Raw genomic sequence first — 20584 nt, 5'->3', positions numbered from 1 at the left:
TAGTCTGTCACAATACTGACTACCACTTTTTAAAGTACCTACTATGTGCAAGGCACATATATCATTTTTAGAAGAATAGACTTTATCTTTTTGAACAACTTTCAATTTACCAAAAAATTGATAAATAGTACAGAGTTCCTATATACTCCATATCTAATTTCCCTTCTTAATATCTTACACTAATATGGGACATTGGTTACAATTAACTAATATCGATACATTATTATTAACTAAAGTCTATAGTTTATTCAGATTTCATTAAAAAGCTTTTTTTCTGTTCTTAAATTATTTTAAAACTCCCTAACAATGTACAAATTGCCATCATTTTTAGAAAACTGGGGCTCAGAAATTTTGTAATTTGCCTAAAGCACCACATAGATGGGCAAAAGATGACAATTGAAGTGTAGGGCATTCTGATTCCAAATCCTATCTTTTTAATATGAGATACTAGGCAGAAATATTCTAGGTTAAAAAGAGTTCTAGAATCCTAACATTTCAGGTGTATTTCTTTACCCAGAGTTATTTCTCTTTGAATTGAGAGAGGTCCTCCTTTCTTCTGCTGGACACCCATCAATTACAGTCACTGTGGGCAAAGTGGACATTTAGTTATAACTTCTTAAAGAATGTAAAAGAGAGGGATGAGCTGTTAGCAGGTACATTTGAACATTAGACTGTATCAACTTTACTTTTTAATATGTAAGACCATTTAAGCTGAAAGGAAAAAGATTTTTCTTTAGCTCAGAAGAACACTTCTGAAGGAACAGAGGGAGACAGTACCATCACTTGGATAATTGTGGTAATCACTTTGGTAATTACTTTGGTGTTGCTTTTACTGAGAAAAAGAACATTCCAACAATCTTCCCAATTATAAGAGGGGACTTTAAGCAGACTATTTGAAAAAGAATTTTTATCATTTAATGGTATATTATGTTACATTACTGTTAATCTAATATAGCATGGTAGTAATTACAATTGATGACCAAAACAAAAATCTTCCCACCAGAATGTAACAATGTATGTTTCAGTAGAGCAGGTTTTTGCTTATTCTTCTTCTTTTGTCAGAATGATAGAGTGAATACCTAGAAGTTGGCATGGCAAAGCTATACCATATGTTTCTAAATTATGTAGTAACGGTGATGGGTGGCTACCTTGTGTGAACTAGCTACTTATAGTGAGGGAATGTAAAAGAAGGCACTGTTAGTAATTCAAGTAATATTTAGATTGACATGACCATGTTTTAAATGAGGTAGGAGTTTTTCAAATAGTCTAAAATGAGTATTGTGTGTACATACATAGACATGTGTACGTGTGTGTGTGTGTGTGTGTGTGTCTGTGTATGATGGGGGAAAAGGGTAATCCTTAAAACTGTCTGTTCTACAGCTCTCCTTTTTCATTCAAGAGGACAAATGTCTTGTAAGTTCAAGCTACTCATTTCCGTATGATTCAGCTTATACCTTCCCATGAAATTATGGCTAATGTTGAGTCATAGCCATAGAAATTCTTTCTTTATTCATTTACTTGGCTTTATTTGGAAGACTCAAAAGCAATACCTTTCATAAAAATCAAGATCTAGTGCTGGCTAAATATGTGTGTGTGAAAGAGAGTGCAAGTATGTGTGTGTTTTGAATCAATAATAAAGTCATCTATGCAGATATATTTTGAGGCACTTGGTTTGTTCTATTTAAAATTCTTAAGGTTTGCTTTGTTAATGGGACATATTATTTCCATTCTAAAAAAAAATTACCTTTTGGGAGAGCAAAGTGACTGTTAAACCAAGATTTCTTCAAACAGAATTGTGTTTCTCTTCATCAGGGGAAGAACTGAATTATTTAAATGGGCTTTTTGGCATTCCCTCTCCCCATTTTCCTTGGTGCAGTGGGAAGCCACTGTTAATGCTCTGATAGCAGCAGAGACTTTCTGAAGATGCAGAATACCGTAATGAGAGGTTCTTGCCTCATTACACACATGGAATAGGCTTATGATTCCCTAAAACAGGACTGAAGGACAAAGGAAATTAAATGTTTCATTCCTAAAGAATTGCACTGAGTACAATGATAAAACTCAAATGATTAGGGATCTTCCCACTGCAAAAGCAAATTCAATACACAATCATAAGCTATCATATTGAAATATAACCAGTATTTGTGACTTGGTGCCAGGTGTCTATAAAACTTAAGCAGAAATGATGAGAGTTCTAACTTAGAACTAACTTCTAAATAAGTGACCAGTTACTCATTGCACTAAGCTCTCGCCTAGGCTCAATGGCAGAGGCAAAAGTTACCTGTGAGGTATGGTTCCTGAATCGGGGGAGCTTATTTCTAGTTTGGAAGATAGCATATGTGTATGTCAAATAAGCTGAATAAGGAAGTTTTAGTTGTAAGATGCTGATTAGAAGTACTAAATTAAGCAAGGGAGAAAGAATGAGAGAAGAGTGCATGCACACAGATTGGATATAATAGTATAGAAAATCTTAATGGAGAAAATAGACTAGGGTCAGGTCTTTAAAAATTAGTTTCATTTGAGTAAGCATAGGAATAACAGGTATTCCAGTCTGGAGAAGAACATGAGGTAGCAGAAATGTGGAAAAGAATCACTGTTAGACACTCCTAGTCAGATTCTGTTGGTTCTAAGTGACAGAAACCCAGTATGAGTGGCTAAATCAAAAAGAAAGGAAGAGGGTGAATGATTTACTAGTGCATGTAAGTGAAGAGACAGGTACAGAAGTGACTGCAGGAATGGCTAGATCTAGGAGCCTAAATGATGAAAAAAGCTCATTGATGAAGGAAAGGATATACATATTTAGCATCCCTAATCCAAAAATATAAAATCTAAAATGCTCCAAAGTCAAACTTTTTGACCATGACATGATGCTCGATTGAAATGCTCACTGAAGCACTTTGGATTTCAGATTTTTGGATTAGGGATGCTCAGCCAGTATGATGCCAATATTCTAAAATCCTTTAAAAGTCCAAAATCCAAAACACTTCTGTTCCCAAGCATTGAGGATAAGGGATACTCAACCTGTATTTTGAAACCTGTGTTTTAGCTCAAACCATACCACCAGTGAATCACTGATTGTAGGTAAGTCTCTGGGATAATTTCTTAATCTGTCATGTGGACAGGGGGATGGAGAAGGTCCAGATAATTTCTAATGTCTTCTTCAGATATAGGAGTTGATAGTTCTTTCTGGACAATAAGATTACTTTTTACCAAGACTTATAAATTCATTCAAACTTGTGTTTGTTATGTTTTTCATTACAAAATAAGACAGTGTCCTCAAAGAATCCAAGATGATTAGAAATGAAGTTAGATTTCATCCAACTGTCTAAATCTTCACATAAGGTGAAATTTCAAAAGGTTGTAAGACTGCAGACTACATGAGAGATTGTAAACCATTGACTATGGGCTGAAACTGATCAATAGATGTATTTTGTCTACAAAGCACTTTTCAAATTTCGGATTAGTTCTCAACATTTAAAACTATCAAAATATTTCACATAAAAAATCTGGATTTCTGGCTTCTCTTACAAGTGGAAGATATGACAGCACTGGGCCTGAGTTTTTATGGATTTGCAAAAAGCAACAAAAATAAGATTATCCAACCATCATTTAAATGATACAGTGTTAATCACTTTTAACCAAATTGCACCACGATACCCATCCACCATATAAATCTGGATGGTAGGATACCAACTATCTGATTCTTGCCAACACCATCTCTTCTCACGATTGCTTAGCAAATATCAGTGGTCTGACTCTGGCCCCTGTAAAGCATCTAAAGGAAGGATCTGAAATTTGGAACTCTGTGTTCCCTGTCCCTGGCAACTATAGTAGTTTCCTTGTTAGTATTAGATTTATAGTTTTTGCCAAATTGGAGGGCCAATGATCAGAATTATTACTTTTCCATTTGTCTGTCTAAGCATGTGATATGGTTACTTTTCTTTTTTTATTTATTTTATTTTATTTTATTTATTTATTTTTTTTACGGCAGCACTTTTATTTTTCTTCACACAATGACGTGTTGCTGGGGCCTAATGTTCTCACATAACAGTAGAAAACCAAAATTTGTTGTCATCTCTTTCAAGAATTGACAGTTGTGTACAAAAAAAAAAACCTTACATAAATTAAAAGGACGAATACATTTACAGGTGTAAATGAAAACCGCTTCCAACTCAAGGCAAGTAACAGCCCATGGTGCTCTGGCAGGAAAACATCAGGTAAGAAAGGAAACCGGGTCCTATGGCTTGGACTTTCCCACCCTGACAGACTGGCAGCCCTTGCTGGCCTCTAGAGCAGTCCCAGAACACTAAGCCCTGACACATGAATACCCTGCACAGCTAAGAGACTGCTGGCCATGCAGACTCACCAAGCCAGACTTGTCTGCCCCCAAGCACATTTTTACCTCAGCCACGAAGTGACCAAGCCACATGTACTAAAAGTTGAAATCAGATATGTACAGGGTATTAAACAAATAAGGGGAACAATTAACTTGAATACAAGGTCAAAATCAGCAACAAGTTCTACAATCCAGTGCTGATATCAGATACAAGCTTCAAGGACAATTTCTTTTCAAAGGCTTATTCCAGTTTCATGAGGCTAGCATGAGGTGTATGCATTTGCCAGGGGCAAATTTATACTTCCAAATTAACCCATGCAGCAAATGCTACGCATCTGCTCGCAGTCCATTTAGAAGCATTTGCGGTGGACGATGGAGGGGCCAGACTCATCGTACTCCTGCTTGCTAATCCACATCTGTTGGAAGGTGGACAGTGAGGCCAGGATGGAGCCGCCGATCCACACGGAGTACTTATGCTCTGGGGGTGCAATGATCTTGATCTTCATGGTGCTGGGCGCAAGAGCAGTGATCTCCTTCTGCATCCTGTCGGCGATGCCTGGGTACATAGTGGTGCCGCCAGACAGCACAGTGTTGGCGTACAGGTCTTTGCGGATGTCCACGTCACACTTCATGATGGAGTTGAAGGTGGTCTCATGGATGCCACAAGATTCCATGCCAAGAAAGGAAGGCTGGAACAGCGCCTCCAGACACCGGAACTGCTTGTTACCAATGGTGATGACCTGGCCGTCAGGCAGCTCATAGCTCTTCTCCAGAGAGGAGGAGGATGCAGCTGTGGCCATCTCCTGCTTGAAGTCCAGGGCAACATAGCACAGCTTCTCCTTGATGTCGCGTACGATCTCCCGCTTGGCCGTGGTGGTGAAGCTGTAGCCGCGTTCCGTGAGGATCTTCATGAGGTAGTCGGTCAGGTCCCGGCCAGCCAGGTCCAGATGCAGGATAGCATGTGGAAGGGCATAGCCCTCGTAAATGGGCACCGTGTGGGTTACCCCATCTCCAGAGTCCATGACAATACCAGTGGTGCGCCCAGAGGCGTAGAGGGACAGCACGGCCTGGATAGCCACGTACATGGCTGGGGTGTTGAAGGTCTCAAACATGATCTGAGTCATCTTCTCTTTGTTGGCCTTGGGGTTCAGGGGGGCCTCGGTCAGCAACACGGGGTGCTCCTCCGGGGCCACACGCAACTCATTGTAAAAAGTGTGGTGCCAGATTTTCTCCATATCATCCCAATTGGTGACGATGTGCTCGATGGGGTACTTCAGGGTCAGGATGCCGCGCTTGCTCTGGGCCTCGTCGCCCACGTAGGAGTCCTTCTGGCCCATGCCGACCATCACGCCCTGGTGCCGAGGGCACCCGACAATGGAGGGAAACACGGCTCGGGGGGCGTCGTCCCCAGCAAAGCCAGCTTTGCACATGCCGGAACCATTGTCGATGACGAGCGCAGCAATTTCTTCTTCCATTGCGACCAGCAGAGGAGCAGGGGAGCGGAGCGGCAAGAGAACACCGTACGCGACCTGGCAGCGGCGACTGAGACCCACTTTTCTGTTTTTAATAGATGAGGAAAGCAGGGATGCATTGAGTCTAGCTCTTGCTATTGATATACTGATGGACAGTGAAGGACAGTGGTTCAGAGTATAGACTCTGAACTTAGAATACCAGGATTTGCTTTCGTGCTGCACCCCTAACTGGGTCTGTGATCTTAGACCTCTCTGAGGCTCTTTAACCTCTCTGAGGCTCAGTTTACTCATGAATGAAATGGGAATTCCAGTGGTACCTTAATCATTGGGTTCTTATGAAAATCAATTGAGATAATATAGTAAAGCTGTTAGAACAATATCTGGAATGTGTTAAGTGCAGTACAAGTGTTAGCTGTTGTTATTGCTAAGTTGATATGTACAATGTTTTTATTTGAAAGGATTGAGCAAGTTAATATATATGAAGTACTGGCCATCACAAGTCTTATATTTATTATTGCTATTGTGATTATCATCATGAAACAGTATGGAGGAGTTTGGTGACCTAAAATGCAAGAATACCAGAAGGCAGGTGGTTATGATTAGAGGATCGACTATAGACTAGATGGGGTCCAGGGTATGATACATCTTTGTTCTTCCACTTTTGTTGAGACATTTCACTTGCATTTCTTTGAACAAAAGACAGAGACCCATTTTTCTGGCTTCAAAACTCACTTCGAACAAAAGCATCATGGATCGAATACCTAGGTGATATTTTAAATGGCTAATGCTAAGCACAGGTACATGGGAAGATGTGCCATACACTTATCAGAAGACTCAGATAAAGGGGTCTTGGGTTACTCAATTAGTAAATGATGGGATCTTCAGAGATCCTCATTTTCTTCATAGCCACTATGAGGAAAGCCCCTATGCTTGCTATCATTGAACAGGTTAGCTGCCTTTTTCAAGTCCTAATATTTTTATCCTCCATCCAAATAGCTCTTTTAAAAATGTTGGTTTATACTAATGATATTAACTATTATCATTAAAACTGAACTCATAAAATGATTTTATGTTTGTGTAGAGAGTAAATTATAAGCATATATACATATATAATATGTTCAAAACTTTATATATCTAGCTAGAGTAAGACTCGCATAAATAGGTAATATGCAGTAGAGTATAGAGGCTAAGACCTCCAACTCTGTAGACTATCAGTCCCTGGTTCACATTCCTGGTCAGCTTTGTGACATGATGACTTTGTGACCCTAGGGACATTATCCATGTCTTTACTTCCTAGTTTCCTGATCTATAAAATGGAGGAAAATAATATCAAGCATTATAAGAGAAAAAACATGTAAGTTGCTTAAAGTCTTTATTATGGGATACATGGGCAAATATTATCAGTAACTGTAAAAATAATATTCTTACATTTTAGTTCACCAAACTTCTCCATATTATTTTAGACTATAATACCTTTGCTCATACTGTTATTGCAAAATGTCTTTCTCACCTTTCTTCACATGATTCACTCTTGTTCATCTTTTAATTATTATAACTCAAGTGTTATCTCCTTTGGGAGACCTCACTCAAAGCTTTGTAGTAAGCTCAGTACTGCCATAACTCCTTAGTCAGTCTCCCCTTTTACCTCCTATAGTTTATATTTAAATTACCCTTTTTAACTATGCCTATCACTAACTAGACTGTAAGATTCCCATCTCCCAAAACAGTATCTGACATGTGGTAGGTGTTCAGTAAGTATTCAACTGTTGAGCCTTCACACTGATGCTTTATTTCCTAGAGAGTTTCTAAGGAGAGGAAATAAAGAAGTCTTAAATACAGTCACCTTTATTACAGAGACTTTATGTCTCTATAATTTTTACTATTATAAAAGCTTCTCAGAGTGAGCCAATTACCAAATGGCTTCAAAATAAGTTATGTTATAGAACTTGCTATCTATTATCTCCTAACTTTGCTTGTTAACTCAAAAAGTGATCAATTTCTAGATCCATTATAGAGAAAAGTCTTCATGAATCTCTTGCAATGGGTGAATGAATCGTAGTTGAGCTCGAATCACCAGTGTGTGCTTAAGTGGTCAAACATTAAAATCAGCAGAAGCCAAAGTGAGAAGTAAGTTTTCACACTGGGTATGTGTTTTCTCATAAGCTTCATTTGAGTTAGTGAAAATTAGGCTGTTTAAAACACTGTCAGCAACAATGTTGCCAAAGTTGTATCATAGAATCTGTAAGTTCTACATATTTAGGCATAAATAAATGTGCTAATTTTCTCTACTTTCATTCTCTTACAGGATTTTGACATTATTTTCTGTTCTTTTATTGTAAACTGCATAAAGTCTTTTATTTATACCTGAATTTAAGGTATAAATAAATAATAACTATAGAGCTATCACATATTGGATATGGTAATAAGTATATGCTATGTATAAAACAGCAATAAAAAGTAAAACTGCTTCTTAGATGTGAACTTCTCTGATACATTTCACTAGTCAAGAAAATTACTTTTGCTATACTTTCCCTTTTAACAAGTGGCAAAAAGGTTTGAAAATAAATTGAATTATCAAGCCCTCTAATGTTCCTATCTGCTGTCTACCATTCTAAAATTGAGAGATATGAGATAATGTATTGATGTCTTTTCAGCAGCCTATGGAAGGAAAATATCAACTCATGTGGTACTTCTCAGAATTACTTTTGCGCAGTAAAAAAGTTCTGAGATACTTTGAAGTTAACTTTTTTTTAATCCCTAGTGTTCCAGGAGCACATGCTAAGTTGCAACCCTCTGGGAGCAGTACCGCTTTCAAAAAAACAATGGTATTTTGGCAAACATGCCAAGTGGTCCAGACAATCTATTATGCCACTTAAGAAAGCAAAGGGAAAACGTTGAAAATTCTTGCAATAATGATGCCTTCTGTTGCCCATGTAGACAAACAGCTTTTTGGTGTGGATGGTAGGCATAGAGTTGTTTAAGCAAATGAGTTGAAATATATCCTGAACATCTACATTGGCGATTTTTCTGACAAGTATAGCAACTGTTGTCTATAAGGCAGTGTGTCATAACATACTGTGTTCAAAACATTTCTTGGGGGTTCTTCCATATTCAAGTTTTGTTTGTTATGCATCATCAGACAATGTTGTTTTGAGCCACTTCTATGTACAATAAACTCACTAGATCCTTTAGAGACAGTATGTAAAGTCATTTTGATGACTTTCCTGACCTCTAGGAACCTAGCAGTCTGGTTAGGAAGTTGAGATATACCTAAGTGGACTAATGCAAGGCAGGATGGGGGGGTGTCTGAATCTTAAATATTTGTGTTTCCTAGATTTCCATCCTTGGCTCTTGTTATGAGTTTATTATGTTCCCCCCAAATTTATGTGTCAAATTCCTAACTCCCACTGCCTCAGAATGTGACTTTATTTAGAAGATTAAGATGAGGTCATTAGGGTGGGCTATAATCCATTATGACTGATGTCTTTATAAAATTGGGAAATCTGGCCCCAGAGACAAGCACACACAGAGAATGCCACATGAAAACTAAGACAGAGATTGGGGTGATGCTTCTACAGGCAAGGAACACCAAATATTACCAGCAAATTACAAGAAGCTAGGAGAGAAGCATGGAACAAATTCTCACAGCCTCACCAGGCACCTACTCTGATGACACCTTGATCACCATCTAGCTTCTTACAATATCTGTTGCTCAAGCCACCCATTTGGTGATACTTGGTTATGGCAGTTCTAACAAACACAGCCCTCTTCTGTTCATACCATCTCTCTCAGCAACTTCATCCCTAACCATGACTTTAGCTACTGACAACTGTACCCTTAAAATTTGCAAATCTTTTGTCTCCAGCATAGGCCTCTTGTCAGACTGTCAGACCTATACTTCGAGTCATTTGCATCAGTGCTGCTGAAGGTGTGGCCACAGACAGGTGCAGGTCAGTGAATGCTTTGTAAAGAATTTGGACTAGAATGTAAATCAACTCGTTACTTTCTTCTGCAAGGAAAGTCTTGCTATAAAAGTTGTCAGCTGTATTGAGCAGTATGCATAGTGATTAAATTGATGTAATTTCTGGTATAAGCACTTTATCTCAGTGAGGGTCAATAAGAAGTAGGTCACAGATAGCACAGGTCTACAGAGCACACTTGGAGGATCATTGACCTACATGGCATCTCCTTTCAGTGTCCTCACACCATTCAACGATACAATTTTTCTTCTCACCTGGATTCTTTCCCCCTCTATTTTTTAACTCAGTCAATGGCCTCCCAGTGGCACTGCCACATAACTGAGCTGGCCAAGGCAAAAATTTGCAGCTCACCTTAAAATCGTTATGATTGCTCATCCTCACCACCAAAAAATGCATGTGTCCTGTCCATGTTCCTTCTGAGAAATTATTGTCTTTCTCCTGCTCTTCATCTTCATCACCAATGTCCTGCTTTGGGACCACATGATTGTTTGTGTGGACTTTTGCAATAACTTCTCCCTGTTCTCTCTGCCCCTTTTCTTGCCCATACTTTACCCAATACTAGAGTGATATTTTTGAAACACAAATACAGTCATGGTCTTTCCTGGCTAAGAATTCTTCTGTAGTTTTCTGTTGCCTCCACAGGATAAAATTGAAACTTACTTGCATAGCATAAGTGGATCTTCACTCCCCAGCCAGGCTTAACTACTGTAGTTTTCCTGCACACGCTTTTGGCTTCAGCCCATTAAGCCACTTAACATCCCTTTGCTGTTTATTGCTCTCTGTGCCTCAGTATCATTGCACTCCTGCTTGAAAAGCCCTCCCCACCTTGCCTTCCATTGCTTTCCTAGGTAGAAGGTGGCACTCAGTTATAAAGTACAGGAATAAATAATGAGCATCTATTGGCCCTTTACCCTGTGTAGTCACTGTTCTATATAAGACTTATCATTTAATCTTTACAACAACCCTATAAGATAGGTACTAATCAATCATCGCAATTCTCCAGAAGAGGAAACCAAGAGGCAAAGTAGATAAGAAACTTGTCTTAGGTCACACATCTAGTACATGGGTTAGAGCCAAGGCAGTCTGACTCCAGCCTTCACACTTAACAATGTGCTATGTTAACTACATTGGAGCATTCAGCACACCTTACTTATATATACCTGTTTCTTATTCTTTCTCCTGACTCTGCAGAGATTATTTAGTCTCCCTAGGTGTCTGACAGATTGTGTGTTCATATAAAAGGTTTTCAATAAATATGTGATATATGAAATTTGTGATAGTTGGTTCATAACTATTCAGAATAGTAATAGATTCTTCACAATTTATAGCCTATCCACTGAGATTATCTCATTGCTTCATTAAAACAACCCTTTGAGTATATGTGAGACATGTTATAAATTCCTGTTTTGTAACAAGCAAAAGTGAGGTCTGGAGAAGTCCCACTGGTTGGAATGGGCTACAGAGCACCAACCGGGTCACTTAACTGCACCTAGGCTTCCTCCCATTGCACTGTCAGTCTTGGATTTACAATAAGAATGGCCTGGGCCATTGTAGACTTTTTTAAAAATTGTGTTATTTTACTTATCTTAATTTTCATTTTATTGCAGAATTGTGAAAGTCATAGTAATTCACACTTTTAGAGGATCCACCACACCTCATAAAAAAATTAAATGTCACATTTCACATCTAATCGGTTATTATTGAAAAAACTGGTGTATGTTTTTCAATCTTGCTTTTGAAGCTATTTGTCTATATAATTTGTTTAATAAATGACTATGATTTCTCAGGAATCATGGTGCATTCAGAGGAATCCCTGAAAACTTAAAAAACAAACAAACAAAACCTGGACCAGGCACAGTGGCTCACACCTGTAATCCCAGCACTTTGGAGGGCTGAGGCTGGCAGATCACAAGGTTATTGAAACCCCATCTCTACTAAAAACACAAAAATTAGCTGCGAGTGGTGGTGGTGCATGGCTGTAGTCCCAGCTATTCAACCCAGGAGGCAGAGGTTGCAGTTTGCTGAGATGGCGCCACTGCACTCCAGCCTGGGGACAGAGCAAGACTCCATCTCAAAAAAAAAAAAAACAACCTAGAAATGGAAATTCCATTTGACCCAGCAACCCCATTCCTGGGTATATATCCAAAGGATTATAAATCGTTCTACTCTAAGGACACATGCACACGAATGTTCATTGCAGCACTGTTTACAATAGCAAAGACCTGGAACCAACCCAAATGCCCATTGATGATAGACTGGACAGGGAAAATGTGGCACATATACACCATGGAATATTATGCATCAACAACTATGAGTTCGTGTCCTTTTATGTGTTAATAGAGATGGTAAGATTTGTATCTGGGCATAGGAGTCAAGAAAGGCTCCAGCCAAGTCTTTGAAAATTCAAATACATCAACAACTATGAGTTCGTGTCCTTTGTAGAACTCATCAACAACTATGACTTCGTGTCCTTTGTAGGAACATGGATGAACCTGGAAATCATAATTCTCAGCAAACTGACACAAGAACAGAAAATCAAACACCACATGTTCTCACTCATAGGTGGGTGTTGAACAATGAGAACACATGGAAACAGGGAGGGAAGCATCACACACTGGGGTCTGTCGAGGGGAAACAGTGAGGGGTGGGAAGTTGGGGAGAGATAGCATGGGGAGAAATGCCAGATACAGGTGATGGGGAGGAAGGCAGGAAACCACACTGCCATGTGTGTACCTATGCAACAATCTTGCGTGTTCTTCACATGTACCCCAAAACCTAAAATACAATTAAAAAAAAACAAAACAAAACTCACCTTGCCATTCCGCTGTTTCCAATGGTATCAATATTTGTATGAGGACTGAATTTGGCAAGTAATGGAGTCAACATGTGTTTGGAAGTCACTTAATTAAATATTTAGATTTTTCATGTTTATTCCTACATTTTGAAGACTATATTTAGGATCTTGGAATTTTTTTTAGGGCCTTGGAGAATTCCAAGTTTCCAGTCCCCATGACTCTGTTGCCTAATGAATGAAATAGCCTTTGGCCAGGCTTGGTGGCAGAAGTGGTATTTGAACTAAGCCTCAAGCTGACTGAGAAGATCAAGTGATAGCAATGTGATACATTTTAAGAGAAAGGAAGGATACTTTCAACTCTCTTTAGAGATGAGATAATGCAAAGCAAGTTTGAGGACATATAAACAGGCAAATACAATTGTGTAAGATTCCAATATTGCACAGAAAATAAGAACAAAGTTTGGTTCATGATGGCAGATGCTCTTCACCAAGTTAATGGGACTGAGGAGTCGGAGGGCTTCACATTGTAGGCAATGGAGAACTGCTGAAGAATTCTGAGCAGGATGATATGACCAATGTAGCATTTTAACAAAATTAAGTGAAGTGTGTGGAAGGTATGGGGAAAGGATAGAAAAGAATATGAATGTATTTACACTGTAAGAAAAGGTCATGAATTAGACTTGAATGTTTTATCCAGAACAGATCAGTTTTAAAATTTTGTGAGATTTTTAGAAAATCTCAGAAAATCAATGCCTATGTGTAGAAGTGTCTTGAACCAATAGTTCAAAGGTATTTCCTTACAGCAGTTGTTGATGTTTGTCTTCATTTTATTGTTTTTGTCACAATATGTGGGCTATGAATGTTCTTTTTTTTTTTTTTTTTTTTACAAATTCTAAAAATGTGAAGCAAGGTGCCTGCCCTTTAAGTTATATTTAGTTTCAGTGACCGATATTCTGATATACCCCTGCAGGTGCAAAAACTCTTCTGCATAACATTGTGAAGCACATAATGACACTTGGACAAAGCTCATAGAGTTGAACCTGGCATAATTCAGAAAATGTACATGTGATTCCATCTGGCGTCCAGCTGACCTAAAGGATCCAGATGGAGTTTAATCCAGCCCCAAGTAAGCGTGAGCCCCACAATAAACCCAGGTTTATATCAAAACCCCATGGAAGGATAGAGGAGGATGTCTGACTTCTGGTGTTGGTTTGGAATCTGGGGAGAAAACTTCCAGTGTGTCCAACCACACTAAAATAGAATATTGGATTTGTCCCTACCCCCACATGATTTCATCCCTCAAACTAACCTAAGTTTGCATAGGCACCTAGAGAATAGGGTACATTCAAGCTCCTTGCCTCTTCTTACTCCTCCCAAAGTGGAGTCTTATCTTAGTGGTAAAATTACACAAAAGTTATTGGATGGACCACATTTAAAGGTCAGAATTATTTGCATTAAATGGGAAGCATAAGATTCCCCGTCATCTGTCTCTTCTTGCATATTCTTTGGTACCATCGTTTCTATCTTTTATGTGTTAATAGAGATGGTAAGATTTGTATCTGGGCATAGGAGTCAAGAAAGGCTCCAGGCCAGTCTTTGAAAATTCAAATACAGTGATTTTATAGCTGGCCCTTGACCAACATAGGTTTAAACTGCCCAAGTCAGAGGACTGAAAATATAATATTAGCAGGATGTGAAACCCACGCATAGGGAGGGCTGACTTTTCCTATATGTGGGTTCCACAGGGCCAATGGTGAGACTTGAGTATGTGCAGATTTGGGGATTTTAGTATATGCCAGGATGGGGCCATACTGGAACCAATCTCCTGCAGATACTGAGAGATGATGGTGTTTTCCCTTTGTCATCATTGTGAGCATAGCTCTCTTAAAAGGATAGGAGATTTCGGTTTGCTGTAAGATTCAGATAGTCCTGGGTTACCAGGTCATTACATCATCTGAAAGGCTTCAGAACACCACACTGTTTACCAAAGAGTCACAGCCTGCTTCCTAGAGGAGGTTGCATTTGCAGCTGAGGAATAGGTAGGATTTGAACATGGGTAGGAAGGAGAACAGGTATGCTAGGGACAGCATGAGCAAAGACAGGAGCCAAGCAAAACTACAGTAAAGAGCACATAAAAGGCACATGATTGGAAAGGTAGGTTAGGACCAGGTAGTGGTAAACACTGAATGCTACTAGACTGTCAGTTGTCCTTTATTTGGTAGGCAGTGGGGAGCGTTTGAAAATAATCTGTACCCCTGAGTAGCTCCAGCGGAAATAATGTTAAACCAAGGCAGAGGGCCCATCAAAGATAATGTAGACTTCTGCGTGATTGCCAAATAGAGGGTGATTGGCTTTGACTTTCTTACGTGATGTGTTTTCCCATAAGACACTTTGAGGCTGTACATTTTCTGAAGAATATTGTCAACACAAACCAATGTCTCATTTGCAAAGGACATTATTTGCTCTAGCATTTTTCCATGGCCAGATTAGAAGCAACTCCCTATGAATTTTGACAAAAGCCCCACATAATTTGTCAGCCTTCCTGTTTGCCTGGCAGTGGAGAAAAGAAAAGGATTTCTTTCTACTATCTTCTTTCCACAGGCAGCCTACGTACTGCTCTGTATTATGATTCAGCACTATAGACCTTCAAAGTGAACGGACACTGGATAAGATGTGCACTTGTTTCAATTAATCAAAAGCATGTATTCCCCGAAGCAGCAGTTCTAAACAATTGTAGATTTGCCATTTAGTCCAAAGAGCTTTTCATGGTTTTCTTTCTAGGTGGAGAGCCCAAAGCTATCTTTCAGTCAATATTCAATTAGTATTTGAGTCAAAAGGCCATGCTGAGCTCTAAAAGGGGCGTAATGTGTCACTTGTTCCTGCCTCCATTTGCTTGTGTGTGGAAAACAATCCATTACTTTTCACTAAAGAAATGCAGGTCTGCTGCAGCGTAAGTTAAATATTAGACCAAATTAATACGTGTTTACTTACTTATGACCTGGAAATAAATAAATGATAGTGTTAGAATCACTGGAAAGGAAAAACCAAATTCAACATTATACATATTGTATATGCACAAATTTAGGGCGATTTATGATCCAGAACATTTTCTCTTCCCCTAATCCCAGCAAGAACTCTGTGCATTTCTGTCATGTGTACTCATCCAAATGCTTTTACATAAAACTTTCTCTAATCACTATCCTTTGGCATAGTCTTTTGTTTCCAGCACAATCTATCATTCAATACTATCTTTGTCATTGAGCTGTTTCAGAACAATAACAATTCACTCCTAAGATTTTTTAAAAATCCAAACATTTTCTACAAATATGATAGCAACAAAGGTATCTAGAATACAGTAATTTCTTTTTATTTACAAATTAACCTGCCCACCATAAACCAGATTTTTTAGGAAAATAGTGACATGAGACATTTAAGTTGGATGAAAATTTAAACTTGTTTCATAAACTGGAGCTCATATAAACAACATATATCATTAAAGTAATGCAGATAAACTGCACATTTACCCAGTGTGTTTAATCAGTATGAACAACCAATTGAAGTTCAAATGAAGCATTTGATTGTACATTTTCAATATAATATTTATATATCCCATTTTTAGTAGACACAATTGGTTACCTAATTGTTATTCACTCCCCAATTCCAGACAGACTTGTAATTTTTTTTTCAGGTATGAAAAGGTATACCCCATTTCCAGCTTTAGAAGTAGATACAGCTGAGTTCAAACCCATCAACACACAGCCCTGTACTGGGATACAATTGCCTCACAGGTGGCTTACATTGACAGACCAAAGTGGAGGACTTGTGCTTAGGGGAGAGGTTTTGCTCTGCCTCTCCTGATGGACTCTATGGAAGGAAGCATGTACTGTAACTGGTACTGGCAACCATCTTAGAACCATGAGGAGACTCAATTTAGGCTGAAGCCAAGGCTGAAGATAGTGAAGTTGCTGAGCTTTGAAAATAACTTGAGTTCCTCATGACAATAATAAGCTACATACACCATTAAGCCAGATCTGAAGCCCACCTTTCATTGGGACTTCCAATAAAATAGTAAATTTTCTTACCACTTTGGGTTTTTTTTTTTTTTTTTTTTATTTACAGCCAAAACTTGTTGACCTCTTGCTGTATATCTCTTTAAAACAGGAATTCTGGGAGTTATTAGTCTTAGCTCTTTATTTTGAATATTTTTATTTAGATAAAATAAAATTTTAATTCTATTTGTAGGAACAACTTCTTATTTCTTCCTAACTCTACACATCATTTAGTTAAAATAAAAAAGCCAAAACTTAATCGATTAGCTGTAAATCATGTTTTAGCACAAAATTAACTTTTATTATAACTAAAAAGATAAGCAAAATGAATTCATCAAAATACTCTGACTTAAATTTTACCATTTCTGTAAACAAAAAAAAAAATTTATTACAGAAAAGTAAAATAATATGGAAATATATAAAATGGAAATTTAAAATAATCACCTAGTTTTACCACCCACAGACATCCATTATGCACATAGTATGTATTTATACATCTACATGGATATATAGAGATCAATATATACACTTTTATATAAAAATAATTCTATATATATTGTTTTGCAACCTACTTTTTTGCACAGCTTTATATATAGGAAATGTTTCCATGTCAGTAAATATAAAGCTTTCTCCAATCATAAAGCCTTCTAAATGACTTTGTAGCAATCCATTTTATGGATGTAACATTATTTAACTGGTTGTATTGATTTCTCTTTTTTTTTTTTATTATGCATTCTGCAGTGAGCATCTTTGTGTATTTATCTTTCTACACTTTTCCAAATATGTATGTCTTTAATGTAAAGAATATGTACATTTAAAATGCTATTACCAATTTCCAAAGCATCTGTAGAAATTGACACTCCTACTAGTAGAGCATGAGTGAGTCTCACTTTCCATGTTAAAAGTAGACATTATTTTCTGCTTTGCCAACTCAATGGGTTATTTTTAAAATTCTGTATTTGCGTTTCCTTTATACATATTTATTGCCTCTTTATATTTTTTGTTTCACAAATTTGTTAAGTTCCATCCATTGTCATGCTTATTTGTTTTAAGGGCTCTTTCGGTGGTATTAACACTGTCATACTTGTGCAATTTAAGTTTTGTCATTTGTGGTGGACCTCTTTTATGTTTGTTCTGTTGTTTTGACATATTTATGTTTAGCTGAACAGAATTTTTGAATGTAGTAAAATCTATCTACTTTTCCCCTTTATAATTTCTGGGTTTCATGCAATGAAAGACCTTCTCTATCCAAAGATTATAAAACTGCTCACACATATCTTCTACTACTTATGGTGTTTTTTTTTTTTTTTTTTACCTTTATATTTTTTACTCATTTGCAATTTGTATTGATGTAATGAATGACGGATGAATGACTTTTCAAATGACTGGCCAGTTGTTCAACATCATAGTTTAAATCTGTTCACTCTCTAGTTGGGTTAAGGGCATAATGCAAATGTCAAATGCATTAAATTCTTACTAATATTTGAATTTATTTTTGAGCTCTGGGTAGAAAGCCATTGATATAATTTTCTTTTCCTGCACCGTAACTATGACGATTCCATCATGTAGCTTTATGATAGTTTGGCTATATTGATAAAGTTCCTTTTGTTATACTTTTCAGAATATCCATGACTCTTCTCGCACATTTTTGTTCTCATATATATATGAGAATAAAATATATATTTTATTTCCACGGTGCAGGAAAAGAAAATTACATCAATGGCTTTCTACCCAGAGCTCAAAAATAAATTCAAATATTAGTAAGAATTTAATGCATTTGACATTTGCATTATGCCCTTAACCCAACTAGAGAGTGAACAGATTTAAACTATGATGTTGAACAACTGGCCAGTCATTTGAAAAGTCATTCATCCGTCATTCATTACATCAATACAAATTATATATATATATATAATTGCATTTTAGATTTTGGTGTACATGTGAAGAACATGAAAGATTATTGCATAGGTACATACATGGCAATGTGGTTTGCTACCTTCCTCCCCATCACCTATATCTGGCACTTCTCCCCTTGTTATCCCTAATTTTTAATGATTTTGTTAGTTTTAAAATAAAAGACTGGATTTTACCTAAATTCCATGGTATGTATAGATAAATGTAAAGAAAGGCTGATGTCTTTATGACATTGAATCCTCCACCCAGGAACTAAGAATATCTCTACATGAATTCAAGAGTTTTTGACATACCTCAATTTATTTTTGTAATTTTCAACATATATGGCCTATACATTTATTGTTAAATTTATTCATAAGTAAATTGTAACATTTACTAGTTGATCTTCCTTCACTGACTCCTTGCATTAACCAAAGCTTTCTATTCCCTCTGCAAAACATAGGAGCTCAGGGCTAATGGGCTACTCTCTAATACGCCTGAATAATTCTGTTCCTATCAGCTGAGGTGTATGCTCACCAAGAATAATTATACTTCCGAAGCCTGTTTCAGCTAGTTTCTGTTTCAGTTATTACTGAAATTCCATAATTAAATATTGTATACTTAATGACATATTATTGTGAAAACAAAGAATAGTCTTTGTTTATATTTAAAAAGTTGATTACTTTGGGAAGATTCAATTATGTCTAAAATTATTAAATTGCAGTTGTGCAAAATTACAGTAAAGTTTTTAGGGAAAATGTATAAAAGTCTAAAGGATTTTTTTTGACCCTATTGCCTCATAAGCTTCTTAGTTTTTTTTCTCATCTCTAAAGAAGTAAAAACAGAATCATAGCCAGATATGCTGTGTGTTAAGGAGGATATGAAACTTCAATCAGTGAACCAATGCATAAGGGCAAAGCTGGAATTCTATACCACCAAAATTGGCAAATAATTATAAATTATAAGCAAAACTAGACATTTGACACCTTATGTTTTGTGATTATCTACTTCAGCTAAATGATTTTAAGTTAACCATAATTTTTAAAAATATTTGTTGCTTGGCATTCCAAATAGTTTTAAGCTATTCTTGGTGTTTCCTGATAACCATTTATAATAAACGAAAATAATAACTTTGCTTTTTTTCCTAATATATTTTTACCTTTTCTTCTAATTCCATTGGCTAATATCAACTTCTCTATTACTACTAATCATGGCATGATAACATAGTACACAAATTTTGAAAAATTTAAAATCAGGATAATTTTATTATAGATATTTTTTAAAATTATCAGAACTTATATCTAGTGAAAATCAAGGATGTCTTAAGAGAGGGGAGTCCAACTTCCATGCTGAGATGTGTTTTTTGTTTTGAATAGGGCTCATTCTAAGTAACTCATTTTAGGCCAAACGTGGTGGCTCATGACTGTAATCCCAGCCCTTTGGGAGGTCGAAATGGGTGGATTGCCAGAGGTCAGGAGTTCCAGCTCAGCCTGGGCAACATGGTAAAATGGTAAAACCCCATCTCTACTAAAATTAAAAAATAAAAAAAAGTAGCCAGGCACTCCTGTAGTCCCAGCTACTCGGGAGTCTGAGGAATAAGAATCATTTGAACCCAGGCAGTGGAGGTTACAGTGAACCTAGATCACACCATTGCACTCCAGCATGGGTGACAAAGCAGGACTCTGTTTCCAAAAATAAATAAATAACACATCTCAGACTAAAAGAATGAACATGTATTGAATAAATATTTCCATGTTTGAGTCTTTGAAATAAAAATACATAAAATATAAAGGAAAGCCATCTCTATTTTATTTTTACTGTTTGCCTTTTTAAATAAAGAACTTATTGTGCACAAACAGGAAATATTTTTCAGGCTCAAGGTAGATGCTTTTTATTGGGAAGAGATCAGAAAAATGAAACTTCTTGTTACTTATGACTACACAATCCCAGCCAACCAAAGGATAACATGCAATCTTTTGAACCGAGATTTTTCACTATCCGGTGATGTTGCTCACCCATATCACATAGGAAAGCAAGTATAAAGACATTAAGATAACCAT

General features: G+C 37.1%; 1 protein-coding gene and 1 pseudogene across 27 annotated transcripts in view; one reads left to right on the top strand and one right to left on the bottom strand.

The window, feature by feature from the left end:
• CADPS (calcium dependent secretion activator) overlaps positions 1-20584 on the top strand; it is a 481539-nt gene that overhangs the window by 3429 nt on the left and 457526 nt on the right. The gene's annotated exons all lie outside the window — the stretch shown is intronic.
• Positions 3937-5887, bottom strand: LOC100410882 (actin, cytoplasmic 2 pseudogene; annotated as a pseudogene). The gene has a single exon (XR_013527411.1). The product of XR_013527411.1 is annotated as an actin, cytoplasmic 2 pseudogene (transcript).

This window comes from Callithrix jacchus, chromosome 15 (assembly GCF_049354715.1).
Source record: "Callithrix jacchus isolate 240 chromosome 15, calJac240_pri, whole genome shotgun sequence".
Classification (NCBI taxonomy): domain Eukaryota; kingdom Metazoa; phylum Chordata; class Mammalia; order Primates; family Cebidae; genus Callithrix; species Callithrix jacchus.
This window is presented reverse-complemented; position numbering and strand designations above follow the sequence as displayed.